General features: G+C 37.8%; 1 protein-coding gene across 1 annotated transcript in view; it reads left to right on the forward strand.

Annotated features, from left to right (window-relative positions):
• The first annotated feature begins 4112 nt into the window (after nt 1-4112).
• Nucleotides 4113-15165, forward strand: part of LOC119788294 (synaptic vesicle glycoprotein 2C-like) — a 120547-nt gene continuing 109494 nt past the window's right edge. Inside the window, exon 1 of the mRNA XM_038292543.1 lies at nt 4113-4254. The gene's annotated coding sequence lies outside the window, so the exon portion shown is untranslated. The remainder of the gene's footprint in view (nt 4255-15165) is intronic.

Genomic DNA, 15165 nt, shown 5'->3' on the forward strand with positions numbered 1-15165 from the left:
AAAACCGAGGAACAACTACAATGGACAGCTACAACGAAAGGTTAATCAAGGAGGTTCACAAGTACAGCCACTTATTCAATGCCTCAGACAAATTATATAAAAATGTCAAGGTCTCTGCTAAAATGAAGTTCTTGTGAACTCCCGCCGAAGTTCTCGTGAGTTCTCGAATAGGCTCCCCGTTGTGCTTTGGCGGGAAACTGCTGTGCGTTCCTAGAAATTCCAGACCAATGTTGCAGAAGCATAAAGCATACCTGCAAAACTGGTTCACGACCAGACCCAAGCAACATTTGATGTATGCGGTTGCAAAGTCTTATCTTCTCTTAAGTATTCCTGCAAAGACAGAAAGATGGAGTTTGTTTATAAATATATCTGGTGAGTGTGATATATTTTATTTTCATACTTTATGCTCTACGTTATCGGGTATTCAGATCCATATTGAATTTTTTTCCAGGTTTTTTTTTTTTATTGTCATTACACATCACAAGTAAAGAGCAATGAAATTCACTCTCTGCATTTAACCCATCCCCTTGGGAAGCACTGGGCTGCCATTGGGTCTTGCTCAGGGACCCAGAGTGGCAGACTGTGGGCCTGTCATGAAACGCGGAGAGAGGGACCCAGTATTCAGGAGAGACAGTCAGTAGGAAAGTTCAAAAGGTTTATTAAATAAACAAAACAAAAACGGAGCTGTGGCTTGCGGACACTGCAGGATGGGGAGCGGGGCACCGCCCAATCACAGACACTCTGCAGGAGAAACACAGGTAAGTGACCATGATCATCTGACTGAAGATGATGTTCTCAGTGAGTCACTTACCTGGTTTAGCAGTTCAGTCCATGAATGTCCCCAAGTGCTGCAGTTCCAGAGGACATGCTGGAAGCCGATCCTAGTCAGGGATCCAGAACAGACAGGAACAGGATCCAGATCAGGCAGGAACAGAACAGGTGGCAGGATCCAGACTTCCAGGCATCCACAAGCTCCCAGAAGGGTTCAGAGTCTGACTGGGACCAGAAGTGTGACTAGGTGGTCACGTACAGGAGCAGACAGGATCAGGTGCAGATGAGCAGGCTTAGTGGAAGAAGGTAGCCGAGACAGGACGTGGAACCAGAACTAGATGCAGGACTTTAAACTGGTCTCCTCCCTGGAGCCAGGCTTACTGGAATAAAAACTGAACCTCCCACATATAGAGCCAAAAACCCAAAGGACTCCCCGGGGGAGGAACAGTGGACGATCAGGAGACGAGACAAACACTAAAACCCTCTTTCCACTGGCTGCTAGGATCCAGGACATGAACCAAATAAAACTGAACAGAAAGACTGACAAAAAGACAAGCAATGATCTGGAACTGAATGCTCAGGCTGAACTGAATATAAACCAGAGGAAACAGGTGAGAGGAATAAATTATACTTGAGGCAGGGAGGGAAAAGGGCAGGTGAGAGGAATTACTAATTAGGGAGGAGCAAACAGGCCAGATCATGACAGCTTGTTATATTTCATATTTGAGTTTTATTGGTGGTTTATCTTATTAAAATGTAGCAGTGTAGATTAAAGTGTAGATAATGACACCTTGACACCCATCACTGGTCTCCAAAAGTACAAATTTGGAAGTTTTGGACGTCAACGGATAAGAATTAGATTGAGTAGAGGTGTGTCCACTGAAGGCCTAGGTACCATATGCACCGCCCACCAGTGCTAAACAGTGATTAGGTCGGACCTTCGGACACAGCCATTGTCACTATGTCGCTGCCCCAAAATTCTCATGAACCATTATACATGAGATACCTACTGTGATCTTCTGTTTACTATATTAGCTGGAGTTAACGCCATTAGTAGAAGCTAAAACAAAATCAAAACAGAAGATAACGGACAACTGTTTAAAATAACAGAGCGTCTTTGAGTCAATGGAACACACCGTCCTGATGTATCTGGGAAAATGTTTCGATTCTGTTGCTTTCCGTGAACAGCTTTAATTACAAACTGGAGCTATTTGTTGCATCATTCTTTATCTGGGTTAGCATCTACTAGCAGCAGCCACACAAACACCCACTTCTTCAGCCAACTTTCCTCTTCTTCCATTTGGTCCGCCACATCTTTATGACCTCTTCTGATTTCTACATTCTCATCAATGTCAACATGTTCCAGTTTTAACTGAAAAGGTTTGCTGTTACTCATTACCAGATTGGCTAGACAGAGCTAGTGCTGGAGGACCTAGCATACCTGATTTACCCAGAATGCATTACAGTGTAAAGAACACGGCCACATCTGTGTAAAATTCATTTATTTAAATGTATTAAAACTAAAACCTATACATTATGTTCAAGTTATTGCATTTGCCTCGAAAATAAATATTTTTCAAATAAAATCTAATGTCATAACAAATCGAGAGTCCCTTTAAAGACTTTATCCCCCCGTTACTTAACATCAGTGCATGTCATTTCAATTATATCCAGTGGTGGAATGTAACAAAATACTTTTCTTTGCCTTACTTGTGTAATTAATTAATTATTTAATAATTTTTTTGTTGGTGGGGGGTAATTATAACTTTCGCTCCACTACATTTCAAAGTAAAATATTGTTTTTTTTTTTTGTTTTAAATAAATGTTTTGTTTAGCCAGCTGATGTTTAAGCTTAAAGGAATAGTACACCCAAAACATGATTAGCCTTCATTTTCTACTCACCCCCATGCTGAACAACACTCTGGAGTACTTTTTTGATATCTCAAATGCATCTGGAGATCTGGGAGGCTTCTTGCTGTCTGCTGACATTCAAATAATGGAGGTCTATGGTGCCCGAGGCAGAAAGGTCCATAAAAGTCCACAAAAAACGTGTCAATATTCCTCCATACTGCTCGTCCAATGTATTCCAAGTGTCCTGAGTGGGTAGCGTCCATAATTTACTCGAAACAAAGTCATTTAGAATGTTTTTAGAGCATAAACAGTAGTGTATAGGATTTCCTAAAAGCGCGCGCATGCGAGTTCACGAGTCTACGGAAACCGTGGCAGACCAAACCAGATGAAAGTGCGCATTCAGCTCGGCAAAGAACTCATGCTCTTCCTCAACACTGAAGTCCTCAGACATTCTTCTTTCGTTGTTTCTTTCTTTGCACAGGTAAACAGCACATTTCTTCTTCTACGCTTGCATTATCGGCAGAGCAGACGCTGAATGCGCACTTTCATCTGGTTTGGTCTGCCGCGGTTTCCGTAGACTCGTGAACTCGCATGCGCGAGGAAGTCCTATACACTACTGTTTATACTCTAAAAACATTCTAAATGACTTTGTTTCGAGTAAATTCTGGATGCTACCCACTCAGGACACTTGGAATACATTGGACGAGCAGTATGGAGGAATATTGACACGTTTTTTGTGGACTTTTATGGACCTTTCTGTCTCAGGCACCATATACCTCCATTATTTGAATGTCAGCAGACAGCAAGAAGCCTCCCAGATCTCCAGATGCATTTGAGATATCAAAAAAGTACTCCAGAGTGTTGTTCAACATGGGGGTGAGTAGAAAATGAAGGCTAATCATGTTTTGGGTGTACTATTCCTTTAAGCACGTTTGCTTTTTCAAGAAAGACAAAAACCTGAATTGAGCCTAAAATCTGTTTTGTGAAAATTAGCACAAATTATTCAAGTTTGCTATTCTCATGAAGCATCATGCCAAACTTTAAAATGCGCAACAAAATAGTTGATAAAGTAAAAAAAAATTTTTGCAATAATCTTAAAGGTGTCTATTTTTCCATTGGGATTAACCAAAACACTAATACTTTTGCAATTGTGGAGCTCCATATATAGGGGTTTGTAATTGAACCAATGAAGCTGCTTTGTGAGATTTTCTATTTTCTATAGAAGTTTCTGTACATTTCTTATTAAGATCCACTCCAGTCCCATCATTTGTTTCCAATATCATTTGTTTCCAATGTCAGCATATTATCCGCATCCTCTCATTGCTTTTATCAGAGGATGTTAAAGTATATCAAGTGAATGCAGACCTGCTTCTGCTGATCTGAGTCTGTCCACAACTACTACTACAGATCCATTCCTCCCTCCCTCCCTCCTCTTCGCTCCCCTCCCTCCCATCGCACTCAGCTCTTCCCCCGCAGCCTCTCTCTGTTTTCTTGGACTGCAGCAGAAAAATCCGCTGCATCGCACAAGAGCAGAAAGCAGAGATCTGGATGCGATGCTTAAATCCGTGTAAGTGAGGAGAAAAACCAGACTTACCGGACTCGCTGCGATGCTTTCAGGGTTCCCTGTAAACTGTAAGTAATTACAGTTCTTTCTTTATTTTCTCATTTTTGATTATTTTCAGCATATAGAAACTCATCTCCTCTCCTTGCATAATTTCAACCAAAACCTTTTTTGTCCTTAAACATTTCTCATCCATAAACAAATCCAAAAATACCACGTATTGAAGAATTTACTAATCGGATGTTTTTGTAAAACAAGGAGATGATTGACAGGAAAGTTGGTTAGAACTTTTCCGGCTGCTTATCGTTTCCTTATTTATTTAAATGCTGTTTAATTGTGGTTTATTCTGTGCCATATGGTCGGTTTATTGAATTTGTGAAAGTTTCGTTGGAAATGCGGCACATTGGGGTTGATAGAGCTACTTTGTGGTTAAAAAGGAGGTAATGAGGGGATCATTGGTTGAATAACGCACGTGAAGCATGTGCAGGCGGTAGCTGCGCTTTCCGATTGATCTGCGTAAAAGATGCGCAGAGCAGGTCCGCCAGAAGCCGCTGTTCCGTGTGGACACTGTGGTGTAGCTCCAGCTGGGCGGATTGATTCCCAGGGATGCAGGACAGCACCCCTGAAACCTAATTATGAGACGCTACTGGTGATTGATGCTCCTTCCTCTAAGTGATGTTGTGCTCTCGCCCAGGGGCGCTGCAGGCTGCAGTGGAACAAAGAGGAGGAGGAAAGTGACAGATGAGTTTTGCATAAAGCTTCCACCAAAACTTCTCTGTAACTGACCAGGTGTGTGCTTTCAAAAATATATTTTTTAATACCTGGTATACCTTTGGTATAGGTCAGGGGTCACCAAATTACGAAAATCAAGAACCAGTAAAGCTCAGGAGGAATTTTTAATTATAATGTGTCACTTTAAACAGAATTTAACAATGAAATAAAAGAGGGTTTTTAAGCATCCATGTTATACATTGAATTTTTTCATAAGAAAATATAAAAAAATATATAAAATGTTCCCATTTTCAAATCTAAATTGTTTTTGAAGTATAGAACAACAATCGCTCAGTTTGGTATATAAATAATTTTCTGATTCACATATTTTATAAAACACCTGAACTGACCTTTTTTTTTTTATATAAATATATTTCTTAATGAGAGAAGTGGGCTTTACGCTTTAAACCTGGGTTTGAATGGAGATAAAAAGCCATTCTAAAGCACATATCGAGGTGCTCATTTTGACCCTGGATCCATATTTATTTTTGATTATGTTCAGAATCCTGCTTCGCAGCAGCAGATTGAGCCAAACATACTCAAAAGTATGCAGGGTCATCTTTGAGCACACCATTTCACTTTTTTTTTTACCACGCTTCTTCCAGCTTTCTCTGCTTTCTTTTTCTCATCGCCCGACTTGCCACAGGTTTTCCTGCAGTGTCAATGGCTATGTTGACACTGCAACCTAAAGTGACCCAAATCCGATTTTTTTGCCTATATGGGACCTGTATCTGATCTTTTCATGACAATCTGAACAACACAGATCAATTTTTTTCCAATCCAACCCAGGCCACTTGGCTATGTGGTCCTGAATCCGACACGAATCTGATCTTTTCAAATGCGACCTGTGTCTGAACGGCCAGGTCGCATTTATCGGACCTGAACGGCAATAATACCCAACAAAGCTCAGGGTCTGGATGATAATGCGGAGATCAGTAGGGCCGGAACACATCTAGTGATCTTCCACAACCATGATCTTAACGATCTTGAAAGATTTTGTTTTTATGGTTGTGGAAGATCACTAGATGTGTTCCGGCCCTACCATCCATGTTTACTTCCATAAACACAAAGCACGCTGGCCTGTGACGTCATTGCGTTATCTACTGTGCATGCAGGACACTTGCAATTGTATGAATGCAGTTCCCACAGTAGATCACATACAAGTCGCATATATTAGAAATGTGAACAGCACAAAAAAAAAAAAAAAAAATAGCATTTTACCAAAAAAATCAAATTTGAGTATTAAGGCCTGCAGTGTGAATGTAGCCTAAAAGTCTAACTGCAGTGGCTCACTGCAGTGACCCAGACTGACAGCTTGTATCACACGTAGCCAGGTGGTGGAAGCTTCGGAAGGCTTTACCATATTAAGAGGAGAAGCGGCACAAGTGAAGTTAGACACTGTCGTCGCACAACATGCAGTAATTTATAAATGTTTTAAATCAGGTTGGTTTCGGAATTAGTAAGTTGGTGGGTCCGGATCGGGACCGCAGTCCGCTAATCCGTAACCTCTGCTAAGGGTTAACAAGGCATTAGAGCAGGGGTCTGCAACCTTTCATATCCAAAGAGCCGTTTTGCCCAGAGTACTACCAAATAAAAGTTGTTTAGAGCCGCAAAATATACCATGACTTTTTCTAGAAAACCTTTTTTTTTAAATCTTGTATAGGAAATTAGTTGTTGCCATCTCAAACAATCAATTCATATATTTTTAATGTTAAAACGTATAATTTTCAAGCTAATTCATTCAAAAATGTCTCTTAAAACATATTTCTGGTTCTTTTAATCTCATTTCTTTTCCATCTTATAAAAAAAGCTAAAGCTATTGATACCGGTATATATTATAGTATATGATTTAGCTCTTTATATGCATTTTAGCCGCTATTAAGAGCCGCTGGAGAGGGTCCAAAGAGCCATATGTGGCTCTGGAGCCGCAGGTTGCAGACCCCTGCATTAGAGGAAACAAAAGCAGCGCTACACTGACTAAAGTGAAAAACTCTAAAAAGCTGTCAAACCACTTCAACTTTTTTTTACATTGTGTCACAATAACATCAACATTTAATGTATCTCTAAGGATCTCTAAGGGATAAACAATTAAAAGGTTTTTGCGCAAGTTTCACAAATTAAAACTTTAAAGTGAGTGTTTGTATTTAGCAATCCACACTTTGTCATGATGGAGTGGAGGATTGCAAATGCAGAGATCAGGATTTAATAAGTTAACTGAGGCAAAAATACAACATGCAAAAATCCAAGGAACCAAAATAAAACACAAAACTCCAGAAAACTTCAGGGGAAAGCTTTCATGGTGAGCCAGAGATGAGGAACCAGCACTGAGGAGCTGCACAGGGAGAGTATATATGGGAGACAGAACAAAGACAGGACTAATGAGCTGACAAGGAACAGGTGTGGATGGAAGCGTCTACAAGGAAGCCAAGGGGAAAGGAAACAAACACAAGGTGGCAACAGTGAGGAAATCAAGAAATATATAAAAGCACTCAAATATATAGCCAAAAACAACTAGAATGACACAAAATGGAAAGGAACCAAATAAACTAGAAAACACAGAAAGACGAGAATAAAAAGTATAACTGAAAACTCAAAAAGAAAACTTAAACAGAACCAAAAAGTGCAGAGCTATGACAGACCTATTCTCATTGAGCTAATTTTCTACATTGTTGTTGAAAGCAAATAAAACATTTTCTTAATCTAAAAATTTAACTTTGAAAAACTTCCTACTGGAAAAAATGTTTTGAGAGTAACTATGCTGTTTTCTTAAATACAATTTGTTTTAAATATTTTTTTAATCCTCAATCCTTTTTTTACATTTATTTTTTTCTTAGATTTCAAATTAAAATTTGTCAAAAAAAAATTTTTTAAAGGATATTTTTTCAAGTTATCCTTTATTTATATTTTTCCTTTATCAGATTGAGTTTTTGCATTCTTTCCAAACTTATTTCCAGATTACAGTCTGTTCATTTCAAGCCCAACACAAACCAGTTACCAATAACAATAAAAATGACATTTCTAACATTCATGCACACCAAAAGAAATTTGTGTTTGCTCCCCACCCCAGGGAAAAGCCTTCCTCCAGAAGTGAAGAGAGTGTGATCTGTAAAACAATTGGAAAATAATGTAATATGGATCTCATTCTGAAAAAGAGAAATAAAACAAATGGAAAAAATACAAATTGAAAAAAACTAAATGTATTTTTTTTTTTTATTCAATGTGAAAATAAAACATGAAAAAAATGACACTTGGAAAAAACCCCAAATTGAAATAATTAAAGTGGAGAAAATAGCAAAGTTATCTCATAAAACTTTTTTGATTAAAAGTTTTTTTACAGCTTCATTTCTGGGTTGATGGCCAAAAGTCCACAAACAGGATCCCAGAGTAGGAGTATAATTATAATGTTTATGCAATATACTATCACGTTTATAAAATATAATTATCACGTTTATACAATATAATTACCATGTTTATACAACATACTATCACGTTTATAAAATATATCATGTTTATATAATATAATCAACACATTTATACACTATAATGATCACGTTTATACAATTATCACATTTGTGCAATATACTATCACGTTTATACAATATAATTAGCAAGTTTATACAATATAACTAGGAAAATTTCACTTTCTCAAATGACAGCAACACGCTTCCGTAGTTACCAATTCTAAACCATTCTGAAATTAAACTTATTATAATCAAGAACAAAAAAGGCAGATAAAATAGTAGTTTACATTGTTTAAAAAGAACATCACTAAAAATAAGCTTCACGGAAATGAAAAGTGGAGCATTCACACAGAAATCCCAGAGCAGCTGGACAATCTCCTGCAGTTGGTAAACCCTCGCAGCCATTATTACATACAAGCAATCAGGCAGTTCACTATCTGTGTGCTTGTGTGTGTGTCTGTGTGTGTGTGTGAACATCAAGGGGGGATCCCATACTAAGGACTGAGTTGTTTTGCAGCTCCCTCTGCGCCAGAGCAGCTGCTCATGTATGAATTCATGTGTTGCTGCCCTTCGTTTGTACTCTGTATATCTCTGGACCTGGAGGTCACAAGGTTGATGTTCCATGCAAACATTGCTTTTAATCTTAAACTCTGGATTCACTCTTCTTCTTTTAAGGATGTGAGTGGGCAATACTTAGGCAGTTTTTCTATATATATATGTAAACACTCAGAGAAACTAGAAGTGCTCAAGTTACATTGTTTGGGATGTTAAGAAAGGCTTTCATCCCAAAATTCAATTAAAAATATAAAGGAATTGTTTTCCATTAAAGTTCAGATCTGTTACCTCTACTGACAAGGTTAGGTTTATACTTCTGTGCTGTTTTTCAGGGGAAAATTAGTGAATTAGATAAATCAGCTGAAATACTGCAGTTTAAAATGTAACAAGAAGCTGAGAAAGACGATCAGCATAATCAAATATTCAGTTAAAGCAATTTGCAATACATCTGGTGCCCATTCACCAAGCTGGTGCCTTTTAAGCCTTTAAAAAAATACTATCTTCGTTTTTTTATATCAAGAAAAAGAGAAACTGAAAGCATAATGATTTGGTTTGATATTGTTGAGTTTGTCCAGAAGTAAACTCATTCTGCATGAAGAAGCCCAGCTTTAATGTTATTTTTCAGAGACTCTGTTTTGTGGCATCTGCAGAGCTGGATGTGTAGCTCCATTCATATGATGTGCATGAGTAAATGCTCATCATGGCCATCTGGGAGGACCCTGCACTGCCTGCAGGACTCTATACATGCAACATGCATTTTTATGCTTTGATTTTATTTTTTTGTTTTATCTAGTATGTTCTACGAATATGCAGGTTTCATCTGTTAGATCTGATGTTTTAAACTCATTGGTTTCTTTTGATTGCAATCATTTCTCCATTTTAAATAACAGAATAAATATACAATATTACTGGAGCATCATCTTGTTTTTAACTTTTAATTAATTATCTTTTACCTCAGATAGAGCATTGTGGTAGTCCTAGCTCCAGTAAGACATGAAAAATAACAAAGTTAGTATTTATCATGTTACTTTTGTCCCCTGAGGATCTAAATCACAAACAGACACACATGCCAGAATCCATGCATAAAAGCACAATTATATATAATGAAAAATTCCTTGGCAGGATTAACCTCCAGGGTTTTTATTTCTAAGCTCTATTTGAAAGAATTAGGAGACTTAATTAAACTTGCTTGTTGTCCTGCATAGACCCAGCTTTCGTGCCTAGTTCACAAATTTTCTCAGGGGTTTCAGAATTATAATATTTTTCTGGTTTATCCATTTGAAAACCAGTGGTGTTTGTTCAGGGTTATCGCCCTATTGTAATCCTTGGTGGTGTCCTAGTTTAATCTGAGCAGAGCTGTTACCCTGACGATTGGTTATGATGGTCTGGTAGGATGGCCAAGGCTAAATATATCAGGGCTGCAGCTATTTAACATTTTACTAATAAAATAATCTATTAATTTTTTCCCCGGATTAATCTAAAAATAGATTCTTTCAGTAAATTAGAGAAAGAAAATGATCATATTTTCTTGTTGATTTTTGTTGTAACTACTGCTGTAAGTGTTTTGTTTTGTTTTTCTTCAGAAATTGTTTTACCAAATTACTGGCATTTAATGTAATAATCTCAGTAACTAGGACCCAATATTCAGACAGACAGACCAGGACGGTTTTCAACAGGCTTTATTTTAAAACCAAGGTGAACAGCGAGCGGCTGGGCGTCAGCGGGGGCGGATAACGGGATTCTCTGCAGAGATGGAAAACACAGGTCTGTGACTGGAATGCCAGGCTGATCGCGATTAGGAGCAAAAGTCACTGAACTGATTCAAAGTTGATCCCATCAGTCTGATCCCAGAGGAAAGGGAGGAATCCGAGAGAGAGGTTATCCATGGCGGGGGGGAAGACAGGTCAGAATCAGAATAACAAACAAACTCACTCGAACACTAGAGTTACTCTCTCAACAGCTTGAATAATCTAGTGCTGATGGAAGGCAGGAAAACAACATAAATACCAGCTGTGCTGCTACCATCAACACCGTTGTTTATAGATGTTGGAGATTGGGCTGTTTTTCCGATGGGGTCCTGTTTCTCTGGCTGTGTTCTCTTCATCGTCTGAAATGGGAGTTGGCTCAGAGCTCGTCTTCCTGGCTGTGTGTTTCCTGGACGGGGCCGCCTTTTACAGTTGCATTTTGTATTCCTGCTTCTGTCTCCTTGAACCCCAGTTGGCCTCGGCAGATGGCTGCTCACACTGAGCCTGGTTCTGCTGGAGGTTTCTTCCTGTTAAAATTGAGTTTTTCCTCTCCACTGTCGCTACAAGCATGCTTAGTGAGAGGGATTGCATTTGAGTCAATGAGTCGATGCAATCAAATGGTTTTCCTTAGATAGAAAACTTTGAATCAATTTGACTGTATGATCTGGTGAACTGTAAAGTGCCTTAAGATGAAATTTGTTGTGAATTGGCGCTATAGAAATAAAAGTAATTGAATTGAATTAAATAGCTGAGGAACTAGGAGGAAACAATCAGCGTTTCTCAGCCGCCGGGCCACTGGGACAGGTGAGCAAATGACAAAGCCAGCCATCAGTGCGAAGACCATGACATTCAACACTAGAATTAAAGTGATTTACTTTATTAGATGATCAAATATGAACATTGAACTGACACATTTATGGGCAAAAGTGTAACCAATTAAATTCACAGCGGCTGCTGGACAATTTAAACTTTAGGAACAGAAATTGGGAAACCTAAATTGGGGAACTTTCTGCCCTGGAACATGTAACTAGCAATGATGTAAATGTTTGTGTTCATGCATTTGATTTTCCAAGTGTAAGTTTGGAAGTGGTTTATTAATGTACCTGGACAGGGTCAGCGAAGCATTGTGACTGTGAGGAACTAATTTCTCCTTTGCTCTGACTGCTGATTCAGGAGAGTTTTGCTGATTACCAAAATCATAACAGAAGGTTGCACCTATAATAACCCCCATCACAACAACACAATTAGACGTAAAAGGAATTGCCTCTACAATGAAGTGGCCATAAGCAAAATTTATTTATGGCAAAGGTTGTGTGATGAAATGGTGTTGCCTCTCATGGGAAAGTGTCAGATAAAGCTGCTCTGAAACAAAATATTGGCTGGATGTGAAGCTGTATCCAAACTGCATTGAAAGACATGGAAATGTCACCACTGATGGTCATTTCCATAAGAAGAAGAACGGCTAGCCAATCATGAATAGTGAAATGTCAAGAGAAGACGCAGATGTTTTACATTTTTAGCCACTATCAAGACTCAGGCTTTGAAACTAAGAAGTTCAAAAGATGAAAAAAAGGGAATAAAGAGGGTGATAGACTGACAGTCACAGAGAATGGATAGGAGAGGGATTATACAGACTTGGCTGCCTGTTACGCACCAATATGCATTTTCTCCACATCATTAAAAGTGTCCTCAGAGCTGCAAAGCAGCAAGTTGATTTCCTATTTTATTTGTGGCGACAGAAACTAACTAATTATATCTGGATTTATACCTTAGAGAGCATCTTTTGTTCTGAGACATGTAGGATTCAGGTAGAGAACAGCACTGTTATTAGTTTTCATAAGATTGCAGGCAGGAGAATAGATATGTAACTTCAGGGGAAAATTTTACTTTTTCATTGGACAGAAATTTGCCAAATTCAATCTAAAAATGAACCCATGGTAAAAAAAATAAATAAAGAAAAATAATAATAAAAGATTTAAAAAAAAAAGCAATAACATAAAAAAAATTTTAATAGAGAAACCATTCCCATTACGCTACAGATACATTTCTTGAGTTATTTTACCATGAAAAAACTATGGAAACCCCACTGGGATTGTTTACTGCAAAATAAATAAGTTCCTGCTCATGCTACTTGATTTAAACACCTATGCTACAACTGTAATTTCAGGATTTTTAAAAGCAAAGTATTTATGATTTACAGAAAAAAGTCATTTGAAATGAAATCACTGAAGCCAGATGTTAATATACACTTTTTAAAAGAAACATCAGCTTACATAATGGGTTTGCAAAGTGACCAAAAGGTAGGCTGTTTGACTGTTGGCAAATCCCAACGGATTCCCTAATGGCAACTGGAACTGGTGAAAGAGTTCATGTTGAGCTTGAGATTGATAGAGGTCATAGAAACTAAAAATAAGACTGGGAGGAAAACGGGATAAACAATAACTGATGATGTGGGATTGCATCTCAGATAAAGCAGCAATGAAGTCTTTAAGCTGGTACTAAAGACCAATTAGAAATGTATTTTTCAATTTTAGGTCAGTATCTCAGTTCAAGTGAGGCAGAAATTATTACACAAAACTTAACAGTATTTTTCAGCCGTTATTTATTTTTGTTATGGTTATTTTTCCCTCTAGAGATAATGAAAACAGAAAGACAAGAATACAGTATCACATCACACCATTAAAACAGTTTTAACAGAGAAATGGGCTCAATCAAGTGCATTTTTAATGGCTGCAAAAAGTTAGTTATTTTTAAAATTTAATTTAACCCCACAAAACGAGCCTTATTGGAAATATACTTTTTATTAGATTAATATGACTTTACATGCTCACAGATTGGCCTTTCCCTCTTGTTTATGCCTATAAGTATTTGCTTTGGTAAAGTTTAAGTCTGCTTTTAACAATGCTTACCGGAGTTAAGCTCTTAACTCTAAAGATTCCTTTTCTTTCAAAATAAAAAAGAATGTACGTTTCTGAACATTGGCAGCGTACAAAAACAAAACGCTTAAAAGCTATGTTAAAATATATTTAACACAGTCTTTGTTCTCATTGGCCTTCTATAACAAAGGGCATATTCCTGTTTGTCATTGGATTCAAATGACAAAAAACCACAGATGAGATAAACATATTAACTCCACACACTGAGTGAAACTAAACACTTGTTAAATGTCTTGCATCTTTCTTTGTACACAAATTCCTCGGCAAATCATTACTTAATGTATTAATATAGAACATACATTTACAGATGCTGTTGTCCAAAAACTGCTGAGTACTAAGAATCCTCTCTTTGGCTTTATGCACAGATGCCTTCATAGCCTCAAGGAGTTTGTGTCCCATCATCTGGCTGTGAACAAAGTTAGTTAGGACACTTTTCATTCTGCTGCTGCATTGCACCATGCTATCTTGGGTAGCTTTTTGTTGAGCCCCCGGCGCTTAAATGTTCAATGACAGATCTGCGCTGATGTTTTATCTAATCCTGCCGAGCAACAAAGGTGAGCAGAAATGCCATTCATCAAGCTGCCAAGCTCCATTTCAGAGTCAAAAGACCTCAGTGTTTTTCTTCCACACAAGAGACGCACCAGGGTTAAAGCAGATAGGTAGGACTTGTGGGCACATTTAAAGCATAACTATAACACGATATTTCTGTATTTTACCTCATGCTTTCTGTCTGTTAATAGTCTGTTTGATTCTAAATACTCTGATACTCTTGTAAACTTAATAAGTCTTTGTTCTCATTTTGCTTTCTATAAAAAGGGGATATTCCTCTGTTATTTTTCCTGCTATGTCAGCCTTAGAGATGTAATTCCCCTGTTAGAAATGGGGTACTGCTGAGGGGCTCCACATTAAATAATAAGGGCTTAAAGCAGCGTTTAAGCAGAAGAAACACTGATATGTTGACCTAAGAGACTATGCCAGTGTCATAGGATAGAAGGAAAATCCCTCTGAAATGTATTTCCAACCACATCATAAACCAGAATCCGATTTGATGTGCATATTAACATATCACAAATAGCTAATTTAAGAACAACTTAATCCCATATCATTTTGGTCTTATTTTAGCATCAAAGTGTGACTTAAGAGACTGAAAAAAATGCACACAGATAGAACTGCATGCTAGTCAGTTTATTTGCCCAATGGTTCATGCTGTAATGCCAGGGTAATTTTTAAATGCTTTAACACCAGGATAGAGACTCATTGGGGTTTTAGTAGGGAAGAGTATTGGCATGGGTGTTGCGATCCGTTACGTGTCACCATACTTGGGTCACGATACAATATTATCACGATATTGCGATATCACTATATTTTGCTATATTTTTTCCCGGCTATCAAAAACGAAATGTATAGATAAAAAGAAAGTGCTGTATATGTTCATCTGAAGATATTGATAATTTAGTTATTTTGGCATCCATGTTGATTGGGGCTTGAGTATGACACTGCCCCATACAGCAAAA

This window comes from Cyprinodon tularosa, unplaced genomic scaffold (assembly GCF_016077235.1).
Source record: "Cyprinodon tularosa strain WSP-4 unplaced genomic scaffold, ASM1607723v1 ctg313, whole genome shotgun sequence".
Taxonomy (NCBI): domain Eukaryota; kingdom Metazoa; phylum Chordata; class Actinopteri; order Cyprinodontiformes; family Cyprinodontidae; genus Cyprinodon; species Cyprinodon tularosa.